Genomic DNA, 26,332 nt, shown 5'->3' with positions numbered 1-26,332 from the left:
TTTGTTCGCCAGTGCTGGGTCTTCATCTGGGAAGACTTGGTCAGCTGGGGCTGGCATTACTCTCACATTTGGCATCTGGACTGGGGTATTCATTTTCCAAGGCTGCTAACAACATGCTATAAACTGAATGGCTTGAAACAACAGAAATGTGTTCTCTCACAGTCCAAAATCAACACAATGGCCATTCCATGCCCCTCCAAAGCCTCTAGAGGAGGATCCTTCCTTGCCTCATCCAGCTTCTGGTAGCCACAGGTGTCCCCTGGCTCAAGGCAGCATCATTCTGTCTCTGCCTCCATCTTCACATGGCTGTCTTTGTGTGTCTGTGTCTTACAGTCATGTGTCTCTTCTGTAAGGACAACTCAAGGACCCACTCTACTGCAGTGTGACCTCATCTTAAGTAGTTATATCTGCAATGACTTTATTTCCAAATTAGGTGCATTCTGAGGGACTGGAGGTTAGGCTTCACCATATCAGTTTCGGGGACACAATTCAACTCATAATAGCTGGGATAACTAAAAGGCCAGTCTCAGCTGAGAATGTCGACTAAAGCCTACACCTGGCCTCTCCATGTGGCCTCCCCACATGACTCGGGCATCCCACAGCATGGCGGCTGGATTCTGAGAGGGAGCTGTGTGGCCCTCTCAGAGCCAGGCTTGAAGCCACACAGTGCCTTGTCTGTGCTTCTCAATTGGTCAAGCTGTCATGTGTCACCCAGATTCTATCTCTTGGTGGAAGGGGTGGTAAAGAATTTGGGGGCCATGTTTTACTCCACTCTTTACCTCCAACTCTTCCCACCACACAGCCTGGGAACAGCTTTTTTAAAAAAATTAGCTCATTTTGATTTCCATATGAAAATACAGGATACAGGATCTCCTCTGAGGAAATAGAAAGGTTTTTCTCTCCCTCATTCCCATAAAACATTTTTCAGTGTCATTTTGAAAACAGGATACTAGGCTGAACTAGTGTATCTTTATATTTTAATTTTCAAGTCACCAGAGAATTTTTTTTTTTTTTTTTTTTTTTTTTTTTTTGAGACGGAGTTTCGCTCTTGATACCCAGGCTGGAGTGCAATGGCGCGATCTCGGCTCACCGCAACCTCCGCCTCCTGGGTTCAGGCAATTCTCCTGCCTCAGCCTCCTGAGTAGCTGGGATTACAGGCACGCGCCACCGTGCCCAGCTAATTTTTTTTTGTATTAGTAGAGACGGGGTTTCACCATGTTGACCAAGAATTTTTAAGATTAGACTGGGAAAAAGGTGTTTTTGAAAAAAAGAAAGAATTTTATACGAGCTGAAAATAGTATGACTGAGGTGATTACAAGTCATTGCTGGGAGGCGGGAAGAGGCTGTCAGGTGAGAATGTGGCGGTTCCACAGCTATGAAAATCAGAGCTGCCATGTAAGCTTAGTCGTTGCTGCTTGATTTTGGAGAACAAACTGCCAAAATATTGTGGAGAGATTATGTTAGTATCAAATCATTTTATTTTCCTATTTTTTTCCTGATAGATTCTGAAATACATTCAACACAGGCTTTCCTACTGAGCTTCCAAAAATGGGACCTGGAAAACAGAAAAATATATAAGCATCTTCTTTCAGGCCAGGTCATATGGTTCGGCTGTGTCCCCACCCAAATCTCATCTTGAATTGTAATTCCCATAATCCCCATATGTCACGGGAGGGACCTGGTAGGAGGTAATATAATCATAGGGGTGGTTACTCTCATGCTGTTCCCGTGATAGTGAGTTCTCACAGGATCTGACGGTTTTATAAGGGGCTTGTCCCCTTTTGCTCAGCACCTTTCTTTACTGCCACAATGTGAAGAAGGACGTGTTTGCTTACCCTTCTGCCATGACTAAGTTTCCTGAGGCCTCCCAAGCCATGCTGAAATATGAGTCAATTAAACCTCTTTCCTTTATAAATTACCCAGTCTCAGGTATGTCTTTGTTAGCAGCATGAGAATGAACTAATACATCAGGTATTACTAAAAAATATGACTTACTACTTATGTGTGTCAAAAACATGTATCAAGACATTCATGGCAGCACTATTCGAAATAGCCCCCAGCTGGAAGCTAACGAGATGCCCTTCAGCTGCAGAATGAATACATCATGGCATATTCACTGCGATATGTGCAGCGAGGAGATTGATATAAGCTACGCAAAACAATGTGGATGAATCCCACAATGATGAGGAAAATAATACAGACACGAGATTACACTTGCCATTTCAGCTATATCAGACACAAAGAAAGCAAAATTAATATATGCTTTTATAAGGCCAGATAATAGTTATTCTTCAGGGGCCGAGTGCCTGGAGGAGGTTAGGGGAAGGGTCTTCCTGTGTCTTTCTGTTTCTGGATGCCGGTTGCCTGAATGTGCTCATTGTGTGAGGCTATACACTTATGTGAGCACTTTTCCCTATGCTTCTTCAGTAAAAAATTAAAAATAAAGTATTTGCATTCAAATAACCACCAGGCTTGACAAAAGACAGTATTCAGGTATTCAGAGGACACACAGTAAGCATTCTTCTTGTTGAGGCTTACAGTGCTCATGCCCTCAAATGACCCACTCGCTTGGTCTCCCTGGTTATATATTTTAATGCAACAAATTATTTTCTTGCTTTCTTTTTTTTTTCTTTTACAGTAAAGTGGGGTGCTATCATCTAAACCTCCAAAAAGGTCATTCAACTCTGATCCCTGTTTAAAGAGAGAAAAAAGGAATAAAGGAGCCTTTGAAGGCAGAGTATTGCTCACTCATCTCTTTGAAGGGACCTCAGACTGCAGAGCAGAAGAACCACTGGCTACATCAGCTGGAGCAGAGGAGGTTGAAGAGATCATTATGATGCCTGCAAAAAAGTGGGCTCTGCAGATTTCCAGTCACCTCCCTTCCCTTCAGATCCAGAGCTCTCTCTGTCTGGGATCTTCCAGAATTCCAGAATTTTTGTTCCACCTTCCATTGCTCACTTCCATGACCATTACTAAGATATTCACATGGAATTCTGTGCAAACCCTTTTTTTCTTTTGGTGCCCTCTTTGTTTGACTTCCTCTATTGGGACTAACGGCCATCTGTCTTGGGGGTCCTTTGTCTTTTGTGACAAACCACTTTCAGCAGATTTCCTTGAGGTTCATTTGCTCAAGGGCCTTACAGTTTTTTGGAGGAATATAGAGTAAGTTTCTAGAGAGCCTCTTGCACCCTGCAGTAAGCTAGCGTGGAAGATTAGGATGCTAGTGTATACTGTGTGTTTCCCATGTAATGGTAGAAAAGGAATGGGGTTCATGAGTTACTTTGAGGTGGCAGCAGCTATGCTGGAGAAGACTGCATTGCTTGTACTGATTCAAAAGAGCATCTAATGCAGGGAAAAAGCAGTCATAAGCTAAGGCTTGAGCTGACTGATTCCTTGAATCAGCCATGGATAACGTTCTTTACGCACTGTGCACATATCACTGATCAGAACACTTCTCTTAAGCCTCAACAGCACTCACTTCCCTCGTCTTGATGAGGTGAGCAGCACATTTAATTTCAGCCGCCGGGGTCATCTGCAAACCTTGACTCCATTTCTCAGCTGTGTTTGCTCCTCTGTTCTCAGGGAGCAGGATTTTCACTGGATACAAACTGTGAGGTGCCGTCTAGGCAAGCAGATTGGTTACTAATGAGGAAACTGGCACTGACAGCTTTTTGGGTTCTGATGGGAGAAAAGAGATGTCTTCACATCAGAATGGTTCAAGTTTCAATGTGGCATATCAACTGATTGAAATCAGGGAGAGAGAGAAAGATAAATTTAATTGTCAGACTGTGGTGCATAGTGTCAAAGCTATTTAGATTATGAGAAATACGTCTTTTCAACAGCTTAAAGGCTAGAGCTCTCAACATTTTTCTGATATGTACAACACAGACAGGATCCAGAAATCCAAGCCTATAATTCATGGTTTCATCAAATACTCAGCAGAGAAAACCGAAGTATTTGATTGTAATATTAACTATGAAGTGTTTCCTATTAGTCATATGATTCTATTAGCTCAGCTCACTCCTGTTAGATTTATAGAAACATCACAGATAATTGGAATTAGAAGGGCTCGGAGACATGATCCAATCCCACATGGAGATAAGCAAGGCCCCTGCTCTCACTGAAGAAGTTTTAAAAAAATTAAACAACAAAAAAGTGGATGCCCAGAGGGATGAAGTAACTTGACTAATGTATTCCATCAGTGACAGGCTCCATCTGGGCCTGGAGCTCCATCTCAGCTCTCAGCCCACTAAGGAACCTGTCCATGGTGCCATACTAGGAACCCACTTTCTGTGGGAGTCTTTGAGAGTCAGAATGACTTCTTTACTGAGAGATACATGTCTCTAGGATAAGGACAATTGAGGGGATAATAAGGAAAGAAATAATATAAGTCAAATGTATTTTGCCACATGCCCTCCTCTCTCCATGAATCCAGGATGTTGAACCATATCAGCATCCATTGTAGGACTAAGACTTGGACACCAGGGACTTCTAAGGAGCCTGCAACAATCTGAAATGACCATGGGGAAGCTAGTCATGCCCTGAGCCATTCTTGGAGTATTGGGCCCTAGTGGGTACTGGGGAGCATTTATAAATTTAAGCCTAGATATTCAATTCTTCATGGGACCCCCAATGCTACCCTAAGTCTCTGCCTTGATTCCAAAATACTCAAGAGAGTCAAATGTCCTGTTTTCTCCCTGAAGTTCTTCTAATGTTGGAAGACCTAGGTTAGAGACAAACCTTTCAGAGACTTTCTGCTTGGATTTAAATGTATGTCTAGCTGACTTTAGACATTAGGAGACTGTAATATTTACTTCAGTAAGTTGCCTTTCCCATGGTGTTGCTTATCCTCAGAAGACCCTCACAGTGACTCCAAGAGATGATTCTCATATCTTCTGAATTGTGCATGCTCATAGTTTTGCTGAGCAGGGTTTGCACCTAGCAGCGATGGAGGTGCAGGAAGTCACAGGCAACACTGTGTGCCACACACAACATTGTGGATCAAGACACAGTTAAATGGGCTGGCAATTCTGAGTTTCCAAGTCCACTCTCATGACTCGTATAGCTGTCAGAACTAGAGGGGCCAACCCTGGGAATCTTGGAGATACTTTAGAAATACATGAGATTTCAGGCATCCAAGCTCTTCTGTTTGCTTATATTTATTCTCAATGTCTATCTCCCATTATCTAATCTATTCCAAAAGCATTTCTTCAACACTTGCTGCAGACTCTTGGATAAAGATGGTAAACATGCTTTTGTTAAGCTGCAACTCTGTGCTGACCACTTATACACTATGCACCACACCTCAGTTGCATGCAAAATACTATTTTGTGTTAGGGTTCTTTCTTACATGTTTTGAAATAGTGGCTCAGAGAAGTTAGGTGAATTGCTCAAAAGTCACAGCAAGCACAGAGCTGTGACTCAGCCCTGTCTTATCTGGGGTTAGGGGTAGTTTCTCCTTATCTGCCTATTTTAACAGTGGACCCTCAACCACTGAAATTGTTGACAGGAAAAAGTATGTGGTTATTTTACCAATAAAAACCTCACCAAACCTGAAATTTTTTGTTTGGTCAACATGTAATTCAACTGTACTCAATGCATTAACAATGGTGATTTGATATGATGGATGCAATGGGTAATCAATGCAGTGCCATTTATAGACTACCTAGAAGTGCACTGTACATCATTTTGACAACATATTTACCTTCATTGTTTGGTCAAAATAAATTTTAAGGTTATTTTTTGTTTCCTAAGTTTATATCAATTGAAAAAAAAAGTCATCTGGGTAGCAGACAGAAGTCAGCCTGACTACATTGGGTCATACCCCTGAGGATTCAAATGTAGGCAATGGCAACAACATCAGCGACTAAAGCTGTCAGTGGAGAAAAGAAGAAAGCACCTGCCAGCCACTCTGCAGAACAATGCAGTTCTTTCAGAGTCACATAGTCCTAAATCTGGAAACCATCACAGCTGAGAGGATAAGCATTGGAACTTGACAGTGGTCTAAAACTAGTCTCTGCCTGCCATGGACAAACTACAGGCGACTGGGAAGTGAGTTAAACCTGAGCTAAACCCCAGTTTCCTTCTCTGCAAAACAGGGGCTGGAGAGAGTGGAATAACACCTCCCTCGTAGAATTGTTGGGAGGCGTAAATGCCCCTCGGCACAGGGAGGTGCTCATGGAAGGTGCATCATAAGTAGCAGCTATTTTGATAATTACTAAATATGATTAATGATGATAAGCAAAATAATAACACGGCTTTTTGACATTTTCACTCAGCAGGTTAAATATATACCAAGCAAGCGAAGCAGTTTCCAGAATTAAACTTCTGATGGGAGCTTAGGCAGGTTGACCTTTACAGCTCATTGCAACCCTGAGTGAGGGTCTGTGACTTTACAAGCCTTTTAAGGGTTTGAGTGCTACTTCTAAGCAAGATCCTGGTGTCATGCTATTCTTCATTAGGTGGAACAACAATGAATGGATAAATAAAATATAACTGGGAGAGGAGACCACAGATTGAACACATGCATTTATCTCCACTTCTGACCAAAACCTCACAGTAAAAGAATTTAAAATACATGAACCTAGAACAAGAGAGGGGAGATATGATGAAAGAAAAACCCAAACTTTTGGAAGGTGGAAAAATAAAATGGAAGGCTGGGAACATGTTTAGCCAACTAGGGACAGTAGAAAGCTGCTTGTCTGCATACGGGACATGCTGGCAAGAGAGGAAAGCAAGGCAATCTGGACGTGGAACCTTGGAAAGGCTTAGAATAGGAAACAGATCCATGAGTCATGACACTCGGTTGAGATTTTTGCTTTAGCCATTCCAGCGTGTGCTTGTTTTTCCCTAAAAGTCTTTACTCATTTGTTTCTCTCTTCTGCCCAGTGAACATCTACTCATTCTTCAAAACCCAGAACTGTTGTTGTTTCTTGAAAAATGGAGATTCTAAAGTTCTTTTAACCTTTGCAATGTGAAGGCATGTGTCAGAGTTGGGAGAGGTTGGGGAACAGCACCTCTTTCTTTTAATATCCAACTGATTGAGGCCAATGGGTCATCCCAGCTCCTTCCCTAAATATTCCTGAGAATGCTCAGAGAGGGCGCACATGTTCCCTAAGTCCATTCTGGTTATTACATGTGCCTTCCTGCTCTGCTCTGCTGCTCCCAGCTTCTTTGTGATCTCTCCTGACTAAAGCTAGAACTTTTCAGCCTTCTTAAAGTCTGTTTTACTCCAAAGCATGAATACAGCACTTGCTATTTATTCTCCAGTGCTTACCAACACAACAAGAGTTAATGCTGTTTAACAAATTTCGCTATGAAGGAAAGGAAAACCTAAACCAAGATACCATGTATCACTATTCCTGAATTCTATCATCATGTCCCTTTAAAGACAATGCTCTTGGGTTCCCTCTCTCCTCTGGCCCCAGCCTCCTGCCACTGGAACAAGGGTCCAAGTTTCTTCATGCATGGAAGTCTTATTCATCTTATCCCCCCCAAATCTACAGCCAAAAGAAGGAAACACCCATTGATGACATGATAGACAATACAACAGTTGACAGCATGCCCAATCTGAAGAGAGAATTTGTCACTGCTAGAGTAGTGAACCTTCTCCAGGTGAAGCATCTGCTGTTGGAAACTGCCTTCTGTCCAGGACTTCTGCTAGGCCAGTGAGTAGGTACTTCTATCTACACATGACTGAAAAAGACCCACGAAAACCAATATATCCCTAAGGATACATTCTAAATTCTACCCAAGGAGCAGATGCTGCTTACAGTTCTCTAAAAAAAAGGTTTTTTTTTTTCAACCCCAGATATATCAAGAATGGGACACAATCTCTGAGCAAGAAATTGTTGGGATCTGTCTTGAAAATATCTTTGGTTTCCCATTACATTTCCGATTTATCTAGACAGTATTTGTAGCTCCCTTGTTGGTGTTCCCATTATTGTAAGTTTATACAAACAGCAGTAAGACTGTAAGGCCTTTTTAAAGTCCATTTTTAAAAAGGGGGGCCAACCCTAGAAATCTTCTATAGCTCTTCTCACAGGGTACTTGGTTATTTCTTAACAGACTGTCTATCCTGTAAGCTGTGAGCTATTTGAGGGCAAAGAATATTCTATTCATCTTTATATTCCTGGCACATGGTAGGCACTCAGTAATGCTGCTGCTGAATTGAATCGGCTGTGGGAAAAAAACAAAATCCTTCTCCTCGGTCAGCATGTTTTCTAGGATCTATTCCAATATACTTCCAACAAAAAATATGGGATTTAAAAGATAGGCAGAGAGTGAATTGAACTGAATGTTGCACAAAAACACCTTGTCTTTAAAGGTGGAAACAAAATCTACCACCTTCCCAAGATAGCTGCTCTGTCTCACATCTTCTTGAAGCAATGAAATGATGAGTGCTGTGATCAGAGAGGACCCTCAGAAAATAAATAAAAACCCAGCCCTACAAATGCAGCCGTAAGCCAGTAGGGTATGACGAAGGATATCATTATCATCCTGATATTTTTAGAAGTTCTTTGGTGGCAGGTCAGATTTTTGAGAATCAGAAAATGATAAAAATAATTTTGTTATTCCACAAAGGAGGCTCTATATATATCAGGCCGATTTTGAACACTGCCTGAGAATGTAGAGAAAATATTTTTAAATGTTAGTGAAATGATAGCCTTTGGGGGCAGACCCAGCCTTGCTTTAGAAAAAGATTTATCTTTAGAAAAAGATGTATATTAGAGATTTTAGTGATGTGGGCATCACAAAGAATCAGTGGTGAGTCGGTGTAGGTTTTTATTTTCCAATTTTCCAGAGGAGGGTCCACATGGAAAAATTTCATGAATCTGAAAATTGCTTTTGAAACTATTACAGGTACCTGGGGAGTCCTCCTTGCCCCCAACAGCTGACTACACTATTCAGATATTAAGGGACCCTCATCTTTCCTAACCTCTAGGCTGCAGGATTCTGCAGAATTTCTTTTGCAGCTTCCATTTGTAGCTATTGCCAAGTGGCCCCATAGTTATGTGGGATGTGGGACTCCGGATTTCAGGTAGAAATGACCCTCTGTTTATTTGAGATGTTTGCTTCTTTAAATACTCAACCATCTGACTCTCGAATTGTTTAGGATTAGTCATAAGTTAAGTAGGACAGGGAAGATGTTATAAATAGTTTATTGCATATCCATTCAAGAAATTTAGGCTAAGTTATATATTTTACCCATGGAAAGGAGAAAGCCTATGTGTTTATTTAAAGCATTGTAGTTTTTTTCTTATTTAGAATATATGAGTCTAATATAAAAATAGATTTTAGATGATTTATATGTAATTGCTCTTTTCTTCATACTTATTTTGCTACCTTTTTATTTCTTATTTTTCTTAAGTATGACTTTGAGCCTTTAAAGGTGTTTCCTTTATGTCTCTTTTGAATATTAAAACCAACATGAATTAAAAATAGAAGTCTACATATCAATGAAACTTTGTACATATGTATTTCTACAGAGTTAGGAGGTGATTTCTATCATTACTCTGAGTTTATTTTACTGAACAGTATATTTTTGAGAAAGTGCATCATACTATGACCAATGATACTTGACTATAAAACTAAAATGACATTAAAATATAATATTGAGAAGTATATAGGTGAATAAAGGAAAGTGTTCCATATTTCTACAGCAGGGCAATTAACTGTGGGACTTCTAAGAGGCGTATGTCACATAGGGCCCACACATTCCTCCATTTGCCAAGCCTTTAAATTTAGGCAACAGAGACCACCTGCAAAATGCAAACATGTTATCGGGAGGGGAAATACATCAATACGTACCATCTGGTGTTGTTGGTAATCAAGTCACTGGCCTGTCTCCTAAACATAGCTCTGCGACAAGGAGAAAGAAGGAAGAGATCTGAGGAGGCAATGTTGTTCTGGCCCACCTGAGGGAGATCCATGAAGTACATCTCTGAGCAGCCAGCATCGCAGGAGGGAAAAGGAAGACAGAAGGACCATGTGGAAACCAGGGGGACCACACTGACTTCACAAGGTTGCTATGAGGCTGCAATTACCCCTGTGGCAGAGCCACTTGGAATAAGTAATATTTTCAGGGAAAATGTATGTAAGCTCTGTCCAGTGTTTCATGGAGTTTCTGCAGGTCAAGGACTCTGTGATTTTATTTCCAGTAAAGAACTTCTTTAGAAACTCTGCAGCCCAACAGCACCATGCATGAGTTTGGTGCAGGTAACTCGAGTGGACACACATCCTGGGAAGACAGATACTGGGAGTTGTCTTTGGCAGGCGTGAGTGGCATCTCAGTGTTCCTGGAGTTCCCACTCTGAATAGCTGCCTGTGCTGAAAGCATTCTCATTGCAGCACGAGAGAGAAATGCAGGAGTATCTTATCATGACTTGGGACTTGCAAAAGATGTCAAGAATGAGAATGGGTCAAACATAAGAAACAGTGCTTAGTTGGGGTCCAAACGGTCTTACCCAGTGCCCTTTGGATGCTGCGCACTGTGCTGGTGCCAATCACTTAGGATGAGTCTTTCCAGATCCTTATGGGCCTCACAGCCTTGGTGGAGTGTGTTGTTCATGTGTCCAAGTGGAAAAGGAGGCTATAGTTTGCCAGCCTGCTCCATCAGATTCCCAAAGGAGCTACCCTATAACCTCAGGGCAGTGCATTCATATAGACATCTTACTGAAGGATTGGCTCTTGGGCAGATGATTTTTCTTACTTTCTCATTCTGCTCAACAAAAAAGCATAACATGGTGGGAGAGAAAAGGGCTTAGCATGGAGAGGCCATGAATTTAATCTCATTCTAACAATTTAAAACTCATGTCATTCAGGACAATTAATTTAGTCTCATTGAATCTCATCTTTGAAATACAGATGATCATAATAATTGCTTCAGAGGGCTGTAGAGAAGATAAAATAAGGTCAGGAGTGAAAATTTGACATTTATCAAAATGGTGTTTGTGAGGTTCCTAGTGGCATGAACTGGCTTCTGATCAGATAGTCAGCTTGAATATATACCAGACTTTCAGAAGGGAAAAGTTCCAGGGTTTCTCCAGAGAGACTAAGCTTTGGGAGCACTTTCTATGAATTTTAGATATAAAAGGAACCTTAAAAATAATCTTGTACAGTCACCATATTTTAGGTTTTTTTTTTAAAAGCATATTTAAAATTTAATTTTATGAAAGAAATGTCTGTATATACTTTTAAAATCAAATATTTATAATGAAAAGTAACAGTTTCCTACCCCACTGTGTCTCAAATCCCACTCCCTAGAAGGTGGTATCCTGATGAATTCAATGAATTCAATTTTATGCATTATTTAGTATCTACTGCTCTAATATATGAGTATTTAGTTCATTACACTCACCATTTCTCTACCCATCCTCCCAATATAGTCTTATCACTACCTTTAGTTTCTTCATGGGATAACTTTATAACTTTAAAACATATATAATTTTATTTCTACATTTGCCAGCAGGCTGTAATCCTTGATTTCACACTTATATGAATCCTTGATTTTCACGACTTTGAAAGATGAGGCCATCCACCCTTTCCTTCACCCCTCCTCCCTACTTCCCACTGCCCAGTCTTTGTCATTTGAATTTTTACCTCTCTGTTGCTAAAGTTGATGACATTTACATTTTATTTATGACCAGAATTGTGTCTCATGCCTTGTTTATATGTTGTGTATAAAAGGTTAAAATCTATAAACAGTGTTTACCTAAGAGCAGTTAAGTAAATGTGGTTTACTGTAGAATCAAGTGGAAGACAATGATTAATTTCCTTTTTTGCATAGCATTTTGTTTTCCCAAGAGTTTCTAATTGTCTTTTTCTTCATAGCAATTTTGCTCTTATTTGCCTACTTCAAAATATTAAAATTATATTAGCTATTATTTAAGGTTTAGGAGCTTGACCTTGGAACTCCCAAGAGCGGGAACTCTCTATTCCCCAGGAACTCTCTACTCTACCCCAGAAGCTCTGTTCTTCTCTTCTGATCAACACTGGTTGATTTCTAGACTAGGGTTTATATTTTTTATCTTGAGATTTGTCTTTTCTGCTTTTCTGGTTGAATCTCCCGTTTCCTGGATCCCAAGACTTCTGTTTTCTTGATTTACTTGCTGTGCTGAGGCACATCCTTAAATAATTCCCCAACAACAGGGTGGCTTCTAGATGTGTGGGGCCTCAGATAAATATTTTTGTGTGTGTGACCTTTTTCAAAATAAATAATTTGACTAAGAAAGTATTATAAAATTCATGGGCCCATGTAGGATAGAGTATTTTATTGAAAATCATTCAGAATAATGGATAGAGATGAGGTACTTACATATAGTTATTACTTAATCAGTGCATGTGAAGATTCTTTCTTCATAGTGTCCAGGCACTATCTCTGTGTTGTTAGCTAATTCCATATCTCTAATCATGAAGAAAAGTAGCAATACTCTCATTACTCACAATTCCAAGTTCTTGGGAACTTGTTTACAATGAACAATATAGATCTGTACTGCTTTTGCAATACCATTTATTGAAGTCTGGTTGTATTATTACAGATGATACTGCATCATGAATACTGGCTTCCAATGACTTTCTCAAAAGTTGTTGCTGTGCTTCATTGATGATGACCAAAAATGCAAGTCTTATCCAGAGTATGTGAGAAAATGTGAACAATAATTAGCTTTCTGGTTATGTTGAATTTACTATTCAGGATTTTATAGTCTAAACATGTCTTCCAACTGTCTTCTCTTGAACTCTATGCTATAATTACTACATTCCTAGACAGTGATTCTTTCCATGTTAACTGCACTCCTGCCTTCCACTCACTGCCACCAGTGGAGAGGACTAAAGGAATGAGAAGAGCAGCCTTATTGGCACAAGGAACATCTGTCTGTCATCCGGAATGGCTTCAGCTGATCCAGGAATGCATGACATCACCACATTCGTGGAGGCAGGGGAGGACATCAATTGGAAGAGACCCTTGCTGTTGCAGAGCAAAAATCTTGAAAGAACTGGGTAGACAAAGGCATAGCCACTGTCAAAAGACTGCCTGTTAGATGAATGGGGAAGTGGGATTACCACCCTGAGTATCAGTGGTGGAGTCAAATGGAGTAAAGGATGCATGTTGCCACCACAGCTGGACTTGGGTGCTGAAGATCAGAGGTCAAACCACAGAGCAAATCCAGATGAGAGCTGACCTAGAGTCCCACCCATGTAGTTCAGGCCAAGGGTCAGTGATGGACCATCATCAGTACCCAGAGCACTGAACTTGTCCTGGGTGTGATGTATTTGAAAGTCACTTAAAATCATCATGCCACTGCCATTTTGGCCACCCAGTGTCACAGGATTCTTTGAAATAAATATGGCACTGGGCAGCAGGAAGGATTCACTTGTCAGGAATCCTTCCTGGAATCAGGGCCTGGCCAAGGACCTTGAGCCAACCACACAAGGCATGAATCTCAAAACTCCTGGGGCATCTGGACAACTTCATGTGCAGAATACATCTTCTCTGACCTAGTGTGGCTGATTATGAGATCTGATGCTGGTTGAAGTTCTTGGTTTTCATAGGAAATTTCTATCTTTCCTGCTAAATCTTCTTAGTATCTTCTCTCTATTATAGATGTATTGAAGTTTTGTAATGATGGGTCTAGATGTGTATGTGTGTGTGTGTGTGTGTGTGTGTGTGTGTGTGTATGTGTATGCACATATGTGAGTTATCAACTTGAGCACTTGGGTACTTGATTGGCTTCTTAATTTGGATACTCATGTCCTTTGACTCTGGGACAACCCTTTGTGATGATTCTTTGATTTCTTTCTTTTTGTTTTCTCTTTTTGTCACTCCTATTGATCAGATGTGGGGCCTCTTGAACTGATCCTCCACACATCTTACCTTTCTCATTTTCTTACATCTTCTTGCCTTTGTTCTACAATATTGGATTTATTATATTTTACCTACTATTAGAATTTCAGGCTTGTATATTTAGTTTTCAATAGTTTTTCCTTGTTAACTAGTACTTTGTTGATGCAATAATTTTTTTTACTACTCATTTTAGGAATATTTATTACAGAGTTTTTAAAGGTTAAATTGTGTTTCCAAATTATATCTGTTCTTTCCAGTGTTGCATATGCTGCTTGTTAATCTTAATTTCTCTCTTTTGTGTTGTAGATGTTTCTCAGAGATCTTTTGCTATTATGTCACATTTAGGAGCCAGACAATAAGCTGATCTTGAGCTGTGTGTTGTGTGTGTGTGAGGCAGGGGCCTGGAGAACAGTGATTGTAGGCTGGCAGTTCCCTATAATGTGATATAGGGAAGTGGGCAATAATTCTGGGGACTCATAATTACCATATTGGAAGTCTTTTCTTTGTGGTCATCCTATTTCTTTGAAGAGCCCTCTCATTACTTGCATCGTGGGTGTATTAGTTTTCTTGGGCTGTTATAATAAAGTATTAAAGAAAATTAAATTAATTTTCTCACAGTTCTGGAGCCTGGAAGTTGAAGATTGAAGTGTTGGCAGGGTTGATTTCTTCTGAGGCCTCCCTCTGTGGTTTGCAGACGGCTGCCTCTCTCTGTGTTCTGTGCAACCTTTTCTCTGTGTATGTGTATCCCTGGTGTCTCTCTGTGTTCTGTGCAACCTTTTCTCTGTGTATGTGCATCCCTGGTGTCTCTCTGTGTTCTGTGCAACCTTTTCTCTGTGTATGTGCATCCCTGGTGTCTCTCTGTGTGTCCTAATCTCCTCTTCTTATAAGGACGCCAGTCAGATTAGATAAGGGCTGACTCTAAAGGTCTCATTTTAACTTAAGTACTTTTTTAATGGCCCCATCTCTAAATACGGTCACATTCTGAGGTACTGGGGATTAGGTCTTCAACATATGAATTTTGAGGAGAAAAATTCAGCCCACAACAGTGAGGTAGATGGATATCTGTTAGTCTTCAAATATGGACAGGGTTTGAGAGTGGGAAATCAACTCTTGGGTGTAGAGTGGAGTTTCTTAACTTTGGTATTTTTGACATTTTGAGCTGCGTAACTCTTTGCCAAGGGGGCTGTCCTGTGCATGGTAGGATGTTTAGCAGCATCTCTGGCTTCTAACCCCAAGGCGTCAGGAGCACCTCCCAGTCATGATACTCAAAGATGCTTCCAAACATTGACAAATGTCCCCTGAACATGGAAAAAAATCATGCCAGTCCAGAATCAATCTGTGACTTGCTCCAACGCTTAATTATAACTGGTGTTCCAGAACCCAAGTTTTTCCAAGGCTCAGTAAGGTGGATGACTGTATTTCATTCTTTGTTACTATCTCCTGTGGCTTCCTCCGCCTTGTTTGATCAGTCACCATCTGCCCAATGACCCAATGTCTTCCACCCTGGAAATGTACTGATGTCCTGCACCCACAATGGGTTCTTATGGTTAAAGAGCTTAGCCTATGGTTTTAAAAATATTTTAGAGGGATCTTAAGAAGGCATATAAATATGGATGTATAGATGGCTAATACACTATATTTAAATAAAAACCCTATACCCCAATCCCCAAATTATAAATGAGAAAATGGAGACTCAGGAAGAAGAAGCAATTTGCATACAGTTGCATTTAATAATAGTAAAAAAACAAAAAACAAAAAGGCAGGATTGAAACTCAGTTCAATTGGCACCCAGTCCAGGGCCATAGCCACTAACTTGACTCTGTGGCTTCTGTGTAATGACATTGGTAACATGGCTATTTTCTTCAGAGTTTTCCTCTTTTTAAAGGAAAGAAGTTCCCTAAAATTTATTGAATTCTGAAAAATACTAAACCCAGGCAACAGTTAAAGCTTTTGGGGGAACATTTAACCCTAAGTTTTTGGATTTCTTTAAAAAATAAACTCCAATATTAATAAATGTTTTAAACTGGGAGGGTTGAGTGAGTGGCTATTATGCTCCATCCTCTCTTAAATGATTACAGATAAAATAGTGATTTCATTCATTCATGTATTCATTATTTAAAAAAAAAATCTATTAAACTCTTAGGACAAGGACAAGCCTTACAATGGTGTGTGAGTGTGAGTGTGTGTTCATGCACACTCTTCTTACCACATGGGCTCATTTGGTAAGTCGTCTTATGTGGTAAGACTTCTTAAGTCGTCTTCTTACCACGTGGGCTCTTTTCTTTGTTTCTTCAAATACTAAAAATTCAATGATATAATTTTTGTTTTCTTTTCAGTATCACCCATAGGCCCAGCAGGTAGTTTCTGAATGCTAGTTGACTGGTAGATGTACCCTATTCTTTGTTTCAATAGTACTTACATGAGGATTTCATTCATCAGGCATTCAACATATAGTTATTGAATGTCTACTTTGCGCCAAGCAGCATTTAAGTCCAGTTACAACAGTGAACAAAACAGACAAAAATCCCTGCCTTTATGGAGCTTATGTCTTATGGTAGAATATAACAAGAAATCAGATAATTCAGTGAGATAATATGTGAGTGCCAAGGAGAACAAGCAGAAAAGGAGAGTTCAAGTGTGCTGGAGAAAGCGGGTGACAATTTTTGAGAGGGTGGTCAGGGAAGGCCCGAGTGAAGATCTGAGTGAAGACCCAAAGATTTCCCAGACTGGAGATGAGAGGAACTTTCTATTGGGATCACTTTGTATTAGACCCAGGACATCAACACATCGCCACCTACAAGGTGGGTGCTTTTGTGAAACATCCTTCTTTACCTCTCAGAAGAATCCATATTCTTGCTTCTGTGTCAGCCAATTCCTTCTTGAAGCTCTGACTCTGCCTCCAGCCCTTACCATAGTTCAGATAATGAGAATTGTAGTTACAAAGTGCTTAACCCTTCCGGAAGCACTGGCTTCCAGCATTCCATCTCCTTCAGACACTTTCACTCCTCAGTGTGTAGTTCTCACCTTTCTGTGGGCTCAGGTCGAAACTTGCTGTAGAGTCTCACTTCTTAAATTAACAAGAAAACAAATGCCTCCCCAGCACTGCATCTATATCCTCCTCCTACTTTGTTCTCGTCTCTCCTTCACAGAAAAATTTTTGAAAAAGTGGGTTGCTATTTTCTGTGTCCATTTCAGCTTCTCAACCCATTGCTAGATGGCTTCCCTCTAAACCATTAAAACTAGACTGGCAAGGGTCACCTGTGCCCATTATAAAGCCAGTGGTTGTGAATACTTTAAGGGCAACAGGGAGTTTACTGGTTCTTTTTTTTTTTTTTTTTTTTTTTGAGATGGGGTCTAGCTCTATTGTCAGGCTGGAGTGCAGTGGTGCAATCTTGGCTCACTGCAACCTCCACCTCCTGAGTTCAAGTGATTCTCCTGCCTCAGCCTCTTGAATAGCTGAGATTACAGGCACACCCCACTATGCGCAGCTACTTTTTAAATTTTTTTAGTAGAGATGGAGTTTTACCATGTTGGCCAGGATGTTCTGCCTGCCTAGGCCTCCCAAAGTGCTGGGATTACAGGCATGAGCCACCATCCCTGGCCTGGTTCATTTTTATCTTCAGCATCTAGCACAGTGTCTAGAGCATAGAAGATGCAGGAGGAGGTGGGAAGAGGTGCTCGTCTCTGTTTGCTTGTGGTTCACATTGTTGTTGTTTTCTAGAATGCACACACTCCCATGTCATTTCCTTGTTGAAAGCTCCAGGATTGTCCTCCTGCTTCTACCAGCGCCTCCAGAAACACTCTCATGCCCTCTTTGTCAGAGGTTCCAGCTCCTGCTCTGCTGGGCTCATTGTCCACGCTTCTGAGGCTCCAGCTCCAGCTGAGCAGCCTCCCTCCCCTGAGTCCCAGCTCCATGAGGTCCCCTCTCTGAGCTCCATAGGGGATTAGCACAACTTGGGCAGCGTCCCTTCTTCAGAGGCTAAAGCCAGGATCTGGGTTTTGGTGACTCCAATTGCTTCTCTTTGTTTTTCTGACCCTGGGGAGGTAGTTGCCTCTTGCAGTTATAACCTCTGTGCTTTCTCAATTTTCCCTTTTGCTTTTCAGTTTTGCAACCCTTGGTTTACCCAATTCCTTATATTAAACTTTTCCTGTTGAAATAACTAGCGTGATTTCTGTTTTGCTAACTGGACTCTTACTGATACAGTCACCAAAGTTTCTATCTTGCTAGATTCAATGGATAACGTCTCTTAATCCTTTTATCACAGTCCTTCTATACAGCATTTTACTTTTCATTAATTTAATTTAATTTTTTTTTGAGACAGAGTCTCACTCTGTTGCCCAGGCTGGAGTGCAATGGTGCTATCTCAGCTCACTGCAACCTCTGCCTCCCTGGTTTAAGTGGTTCTCCTGCCTCAGCCTCCCAAGTAGCTGGGATTATAGGTGCGTGCCACCATGCCCAGCTAATTTTATATTTTTAGTAGAGATGGGGTATCACCATGTTGCCCAGGCTGGTCCTGAACTCCTGACCTTAAATGATCCACCCTCATCCCCTGGCCTCATAATACCATTCTTTCTTGATTTTCCTACCTGCTCTTGAACTCCCACTTCTTAGTCTCCCCCATGATCCCCTCTTCCCCTGGCCACCCTTTAAATCTGGGCTTTCCCTGGGCTCCTGCCCCATCCCCCTCCCCGGTCCTCTTCTCTTACCCCACTCCATCTAGGTCCATCAGAGCCATGGATTCAACTTCTTGTTGAGAATTCCAGTTCTCAAATCTTGTCCCAACTGCTCTCCAGAGCTCACATTCCTACATAGAGCTGCTGGTTGAACATTTCTACTTGAATATTTCATAGGCTCTTCAGTCTCAACATTTCCTAAACAAATCCCATCATCTCCCCATCCCAAACTGCTCTCCTTCTATGTCCACCATCTGCCTCGATGCCCAAGACAAAACAGGGGGCTTCGTTTGGACATCTTCCTCTGCTTCACCTCCTGCCTCTTTTTGTTTTTAACATGTCTTGAAGTTCTGGCTGTCTTTAGTCCTTACCATTGTTCAGATACTGTGAGCTACACTTAGAAATCACTTAACTCTCCCAGAAACAAAAGTAAGGACATCACATACATCTACTCATTTAATCCTCACAACAATACCTCTATGAGGTAGGTCCTGTCTTCCTCATTTCACTGATGAAGAAACTGAGACACAGAGAAGTTCCCTGAGCTGCGTAGCCACACAACTAACAACCCGCAGAGCTGGGATCTGGATCCGGGAAGGCCAGGGGCTGTTAACCACGCTGTTTGACAGCTTCTTCGGCACCTTGGGCTGCTCCCTGCTGACCCAACTTGGTTGGAAAATCTCTGACTGGTGTCTGTGTCCTTGCCATCCCAGCACTGTGCCTGGCACAAGGTACACACCCAACATGCTCATTATCATCTTTATTTCACGTGTCCATTTAGCCCAAGTAGCTTGAGTATACATCCTCCCATGTCTTTTCCCTGTTAAAAGCCCTCATTGACTCTCTATCCACCCAGAACCACATCTCAGGCTCAGGAGCAGGCCTTTACTGACTTGTCTAGCTTTGCCTGTGAGGGCTTTCCTTTGTGTGCGCCAACATAGACTCTAGGAAACTACCTGTAGTTTCTGAAGCACTGGGAACTTACTCACAGCTTTGCCTCTTTATGTTGGGAGCCCCCTGTCTAGAATGAGCCCCCTTCCATGGCTCGTTGGCCAGCTTCTGATCCTCTTTCCAGTCTCATGGCAGATATTGCCTCCTCTGGGAGCTCTTGTTGAACCCTTCCTCCTTCCCCCACAAGAGGTAGACTCCCTCCTCTGTACATGCAGAGCGCTCACCATAAATGTTGTCTTTAATGTGGGGAGTGAATACCTCAAAGGCAGCAGGACAGTCACCTGTTTATTTTTATCTTCACCTCTAGCAGAGGCTCTAGGGCCTAGTAGATCCTCAGTAGATGTCAGGGTTGAGTAATAACTGTTTTCAGTGCTCTCTGACTGATTGGCACTCAGAGATCAGAGCCTAAATTAGCGGAGGCGGGCGGTGGGGGGGGCTTTCTCTGGACACAGGTGTATCAGCTAAGGGGCAGTTACAGAAACAGAAGTCACCTGTGTCAGGTTGAGTTTGGCAAGGTAACCTTTGCTGCCCATCAGTCCCTTGGATAATATAAGAAAATTTTGGCAAAACAGTGTTACCTGTGCTTGGCATTGAGAATCCTTCCAAATGGTGGAGAAATAAGAAGCAAGACTCACAGCAAAGGATGAATGCTAATCAGCTCCCTGTGTCTTGTCTTGTGTTGGAAGAAAAAGGAATCATGCAAATGTTGCATAATTGTTTACTTCATTATGTGAGCTTATTCCTCACCTTATTATGCACAGAATTTGCAAGTTGCTTTCTACCTTCTTTCCATTTCAGACAGCTGATCTGAAACTTCAGCAAAGGTTCATATTAATTAGCAGCCCTCCATATAGCAAATATTAATTTGGAAACTGATGTGAAGCATCAACATCAACTTATAGCATCCATTATAGAACGAAAAATTGCAAATCTTTCCCAGGTCTGAAGATGTGGGGAGGTTTGACTCTATTCTGAGGATCTGCATAAGCACATTTGTTAGTAGGTTGTAACCTGCTCCTGGGAATGGCCCCACTAAGGATGGTCAGAATAGATGTTGAGTATGGTTTATACAGAAGAGGTGTAAGGATTAAAACTGATGAAGGAAAACCAGCAGCAAACAGAAGAATTACTATGGATAATGCTCAGGTAAGTTTCCAGGGATGCTGTGACTGAGCCTACTGATTTAGGCTTCTCTTGAACAACGTGAGCATAAACAGTCAGTATTCTTCATCGTCACACCTTGTAGTTAGTGCTGAGGGAAGAAACAAGCTGGGAGCATGGCATACATATGGGGTTCTCCCTTCAAAACCATGTGATGCTGTCCCACCCTCCCCAGAGTGAGAAGAACGAGAGAAAGGGAACGGAGGAGCTCTTTGGGAAACCCAGCACCCCTCCACATATCAGCTGGGAGACATCAGTCAAGTTACTTACCCATTCTGAGCTCCACTTCTTTCTCTGTGGAATGTGGATAATTACTTCTACTTCCTAGCAGAGTTCCAGAAGAAAGAATGATAGATTTTAAAAAAAACCAAAACACCAAAAAACATAAAGCTTCTGGAAGAATCATAAACAAGAGAAGCCATGTTTGCACTTTTTTTGACCAAAAGAGAAGGAGCTAAAGTGCCCCAAAGTTCCCAGAGGAAAAGTCTCAGTGGTTAGTTCTGAGAACCCGCTTAGCCCCTTTTAGTTCCTGTATTGGTCAGGGTTCTCCAGAGGAACAGAAGTAATAGGATAGATGTATATGTGAAGGGGAGTTTGTTAGGTGTATTGACTCACACGATCACAAGGTGAAGTCCCACAATAGGCCATCTGCAAGCTGAGCAGCAAAGAAGCCTGTCTGAGTCCCAAAACCTCAAAAGTAGGGAAGCTGACAGTGCAGCCTTCAGTCTGTGGCCAAAGATCTGAGAGTCCCTGGCAAATCACTGGTGTAAGTCCAAGAGTCAAAAGCTGAAGAACTTGGAGTCTGATGTTCAATGGCAGAAAGCATCCAGCACGGGGGAAAAGTGAAGGCCAGAAGACTCAACAAGTCTAGTCCTTCCAACTTCTTCTGCCTGTTTTATTCTAGCCACACTGGCAGCTGATTAGACGGTGCCCGCCCAGATTGAGGGTGGGTCTTCCTCTCCCAGTCCCCTGACTCAAATGTTACTTCCTTTGGCAACAGCCTCACAGACACACCCAGAAACAGTACTTTGCATCCTTCAATCCAATCAAGTTAACACTCAAGATTGACCATCACAGTTCCCCTAGAAGATTTCTGATAAAACCCCAGCAGATACAAATGTGATTGATTGGCATTTTTGCATTTCATAAAAAACCTAAAGCCCCAATTTTCAGCCATTGTTAATGTTTATTCTTCATCTTCTTCTTGGTTCTTAGGCTACTGCGTTGCTCAAAGAACCTAGGGGCTTAGTATTGGAAAGTTGATGTGGCTTCAGGGGCTCGACACTGCTTTGGGGATGCGAATGAAACTTGCGTGGACACAAGGGCCCTGCGCTGAGCCATCTCTTGCTTGGTGTTCCCAACCCCATCCTGACCAGGCTCACCTCACTCACTCTGTCCCAGGGGTCAGCCCATATGTGGGAGAATGGGTGCCCCACCAGTACAATGCTCTTTGATCAGGAGCTGTCCTCATGATTAAATGCGGAAATGACAGCAGGAAGGAAACACCAGCTCTTTTAAAGAAATCCAAACCACTCAGACTCAGGCAGTTTGGTGAAAAACCTTATCTTTCCCCATTTATGAAAAATCCAAGGGCCCAGGAAGGTGGCTCTTAAAAAAGCACTCCAAAAGCCAAGTAAATGTATTTGTGCATTTTCTAAATTAAAACCAGTGGAGTGACACACTGTTTGTAAGTGCTCGAAGGGTGTAAACTTTAAAAATCTGAGAGAAAAGGCTGAAGGGCTGCAGAAGAATCTGTATCCTACAGTATCTAGTGGAACAGGATGAGCACAAAATTATCAAGGAAATTAAGTCTGGAAGAGGCCTGCTCATCTGGGGCTGGCCTGGGAAGGTGTGAAGGCAACTGTATCTGTGCTGTCCCCATCTCCTCCTTCAAGCTGGAGGAAGGAAGGATCCTCCAGAGATCAACTCAGGGAGACAGACAAGTTGAGTAAAAGGGGAGTTTTTAAATTTATGACAAATGATTATTTTCTATTACCTTGACCTTAGAGAGAGACCGAGAATGGGATGATAGTAAGGTCATTCAGAAGCAATTCAGTTATAGATAATAATAATTTTAAAAAGAGAATTTCTAGCCAGCTTGCTATGAGTAGTAATTCATATTACCTTAGGAGAACCTGACAGGTCCCTAAGAGCCTTGTGGTATAATTGGGGCTCCCACCAGGAAGTGATGGACTTACTAATCTTGAAAGTAAAAAGGTATACATATATTGTTGAATTTTATTTTTAATCAGCAGTTCATTACCAATTAGTACTTAATTACCAAGCATTTTTAATCATTGCTTTTAAACTCTCCTTCAGATGGGAAATTCCCCTTTGAGTGCACCTGTTTTCAGTTAAATTAATAAATTAGGCTAAGAATAAGTGTTTCAACAAGGAATTAGTCCTTAAATGAGCATTTCCTAAGAAGGGATACATTAGCCAAATGGATCATTCCCATAAAATGACCCTATTCCTAAGTAAAAGTGTAGTTTTGTTTGAATAGACATGGAGGAACCTAAAATATACATTGTGTAAGTGAAAGAAACCAGTCAAAAAAGGCTCCATACTGTGTGATTCCAACTGCATGTCATCCTAGGAAAAAAGCAAAATTATAGAAACTAAAAGGATGAGTGGTTGCCAGGGGTTGAGGGGAGGGAGGGAGGGATGAATAGGGGAAGCCCAAGGGACTGTTAGGGCAGTGAAACTATTCTGTACAATACTGTAATGGTGGATACATGGTATTATGTATTTGTCAAAGCTCACAGAATTTAAAATACCAACAGTGAACTCTAAAGGAAACGATGGACTTTAGTCAATAATATTGCATCAATATTGGCTCATCGATTGAAACAAATGCAGGACGTTAATAAAAGGGGGAATCTAAGGGGAGGAGTGGTGTTGGGGTGTTGGGGTGGGGAGAAAGATTCTATGAGAACTGTCTGTACTTTCTGCTTAATTTTTCTGTCAATCTCAAATTGCTCTTATAAAGTCTATAAATTGAAAAAAAGTCTTCAATCAACTAGGTGGCTGAAAGCTTCTAGTATTAGAAGAAAAAGCTAATGAGTATATTTGTTTTATTCTTTTATTTCATTAATAAACATTTATTGCAACTGAGCACAGCATGGTAGGCTTGGAGGACCTGAGATTAGACAGAATTGCCACCTTCAACAGCACCAAGCACTACATCATTACCCCAACAGCAACAACGACAAATGTTTATTGAATACTTATAACTAGCCCTGAGTGCACTCTCTCATTTGTTAATCCTTATTTGTTAATCCCACAAGAGAAACAGATAAGGAGACTTACATTTTATATTAATTTGACCAAAACAAAAAAAAAAAGGAAATGTTTGGAAATTTAAATAAATTGTCCGAGGTCACCCAGCTAGAAAGCAAGAGTCAGACCTGTATTCAGGTAGCTTGACAAATGTCATACTTAGAAGTCTAGTGTGTTCCCACAGAAGAGTGCTGTAAAGTTGCTTTGAAGTGCTTTACAACACTTTACAATATTCAAGTAAAGATATTAGAACAAATTCCATTACAAACATGAATCAGATATGCTGCTTACCTTAGTTCGAGCTGCCAAAACAGAATACCATAGACTAGGTGGCTTCAACAACAAACATTTATTTCCCACAGTTCTGGAGGCAGGGACGTCAAAGATCAAGGTGCCAGTGAATCCAGTGTCTGGAGGGGGCCTTCTTCCTAGTTTGCAGAAGACTGACTTCTCACTGTATCTTCACATGGCCGAGAGGAAGAGAGATCATCTCTTCTGTCTCTTTTTATAAAGGCACTAATCCCACTCGTGGGGTTTCCACCCTCATGACCTAATTACCTTCCAAAGGCCCCACCTCTAAATACCATCACATTGGGGATTAGGCTTCAGCATATGTATGTTGGGGGGACACAAACATTTAGTCCACAGCACTGTCCTACTTCAAAAAGCAGAAAAGCACTTTTATAGAATAAATCTATCAGGTTATATAATTGTATTTCTCCATTCAAATTAAACACATCCCATTATTACAATTATTATTGCTTCTGGAAATATAAAAGTACATTAGCACGAGGCAGAACCTTATAGCTATTAGGAATTAAAGTACAATGAAAGCAAGTTGGAAAATGAGGTGAGGCTCAAATATGTATCTATATTTAGCTTTATCTGAATAGGAGCATTAAACATCACTGCTGCTTAGGGCCATGAAGTCTTTTTCTATTATCCCGGCAATGTTGTTGCTCAGATCACTCCTAAAATGCAAAAAGAAGAGTGAATGTGGAAGATCAGATCCTTCATTTTTCAGACATAGGTTTCCCATAATCGCCCATCAAGGACTCATTGCTTTCACAGTTACGAAACCATCTTGAGTTGATGTAGCCTTTCTCCTAAGTAGAACACACATAGTCAGTCCCCAAGAACCAATATGTACCATGCATAAGCAGTATGTTAGGAGTCATGAACTAAAGGAAGTGGGAGGTCAGTTCATAACTGAAGTGGGAGACAGGCAGATAAGCACACACACATGAACAAAAATAACTAGCTCTCATAATGGAAGAGAATGTCCTACAGATGGATAACAGAAGTCTTGAAAATGAGAAGATCTTGTTCTAAGGTTTACGAAAGGTCTGAACCCACGACTTGTAACATCTTTGAAATCTACAGCTTCTGAATGTTGGCCTCCCAAGTTTCTGTCCACCTCTATAGCCCTCATTGCTTGTTGTTTCTTGAATAACTGACTTTCCCTTATGAAAAGCCCAATTTCATCCATCACAACCAGTTTTGTCTAGGACACGCCTGCCTACTCAAAGAGGGTTCTCCTTTGCAAGGTACGTCCATGGATTTCCACCGGGCTACCTTTCTGTAGAGACCAGCTCCTTCCTCTGATCAGGAAGTATGCAAACAGAGTTGACCATTTCATGGGTGGTGAGTTGAGGCTTGGCAGCTTCTTGTTGGAAGGTGACCCTTCCCAGGGCAGGTAATCCTCAGAATCAGTGAAAATAGACAAATTTCCTTACCCTGAGACCCTCTCTTCAAGAGCAAAAGGTGGCATTTTAAATTTTCTCTTTGGAGTGGTAGAAAATTACTAGTAGCTCTAATCATGGACTTAAATATCAAAGGGCAAAGAAAAAAAAGTCTAGCTGGACTTTTCATAAAATGCCTTCAGGCTTATTTCCCAACTAGTCCAGTGATAAACATGTTCCATGATCAAATAAGTCTGGGAAGTGCTAAAGACTTAGGGATTTATACTGCTGAATAAACATTTTAAAACACTAACAAATTCTGCAGTAAAATATGAGTTTAACTTTTCTTTAACGTTTCCCTTCCCTTTTTGTGACACCAGCAACATTCCTAGGAGGCTTCTTTGGGAACTCTTTCTTCAGAGTCAAGTGATGTTCATGAATATAAATACCTATTCGGGGTGCCTGGTTGATGGATTTCTTTCTTCTGAGCAACGCTTGTAAGATGATTAGTTTCTGCAAATTGCCCTTCATGACAGAAAGTTCACACGTATCCTTTCACTGCCCTCCATCCATTACCTGGAGTCTGAAAACAATCAATGTATTATGATGTAAATAGAAAGGGCAATAGTGTCTGTCAAGACCAGAGCTTGTAAGAGAAGCAGAACGTGCTGGTTTTCTGATGTTCTGAGTCATCTTCCCAGGGTCCGTTACTTCTGAACTTCTGGAAAAATTGATGCACAGG

General features: G+C 41.2%; 1 protein-coding gene across 4 annotated transcripts in view; it reads left to right on the top strand.

The window, feature by feature from the left end:
- Positions 1 to 26,332, top strand: part of CRH (corticotropin releasing hormone) — a 248,080-nt gene that overhangs the window by 211,646 nt on the left and 10,102 nt on the right. Inside the window, exon 5 of one of the 4 annotated variants that reach the window (XR_010345559.1) lies at positions 2,639 to 5,558. The exons of the other annotated variants lie outside the window; for them this stretch is intronic. The gene's annotated coding sequence lies outside the window, so the exon portion shown is untranslated. Of the gene's footprint in view, positions 1 to 2,638; positions 5,559 to 26,332 lie in introns of those variants that run through there. 4 annotated transcript variants of the gene reach the window in all.

The sequence above is a fragment of the Aotus nancymaae genome, unplaced genomic scaffold, assembly GCF_030222135.1.
Source record: "Aotus nancymaae isolate 86718 unplaced genomic scaffold, 86718_ANA_hifiasm-v0.15.2.pri h1tg000036l, whole genome shotgun sequence".
NCBI lineage: Eukaryota > Metazoa > Chordata > Mammalia > Primates > Aotidae > Aotus > Aotus nancymaae.
Note: the sequence above shows the minus strand (reverse complement) of the source record. Positions and strands in the feature narration are given on the sequence as shown.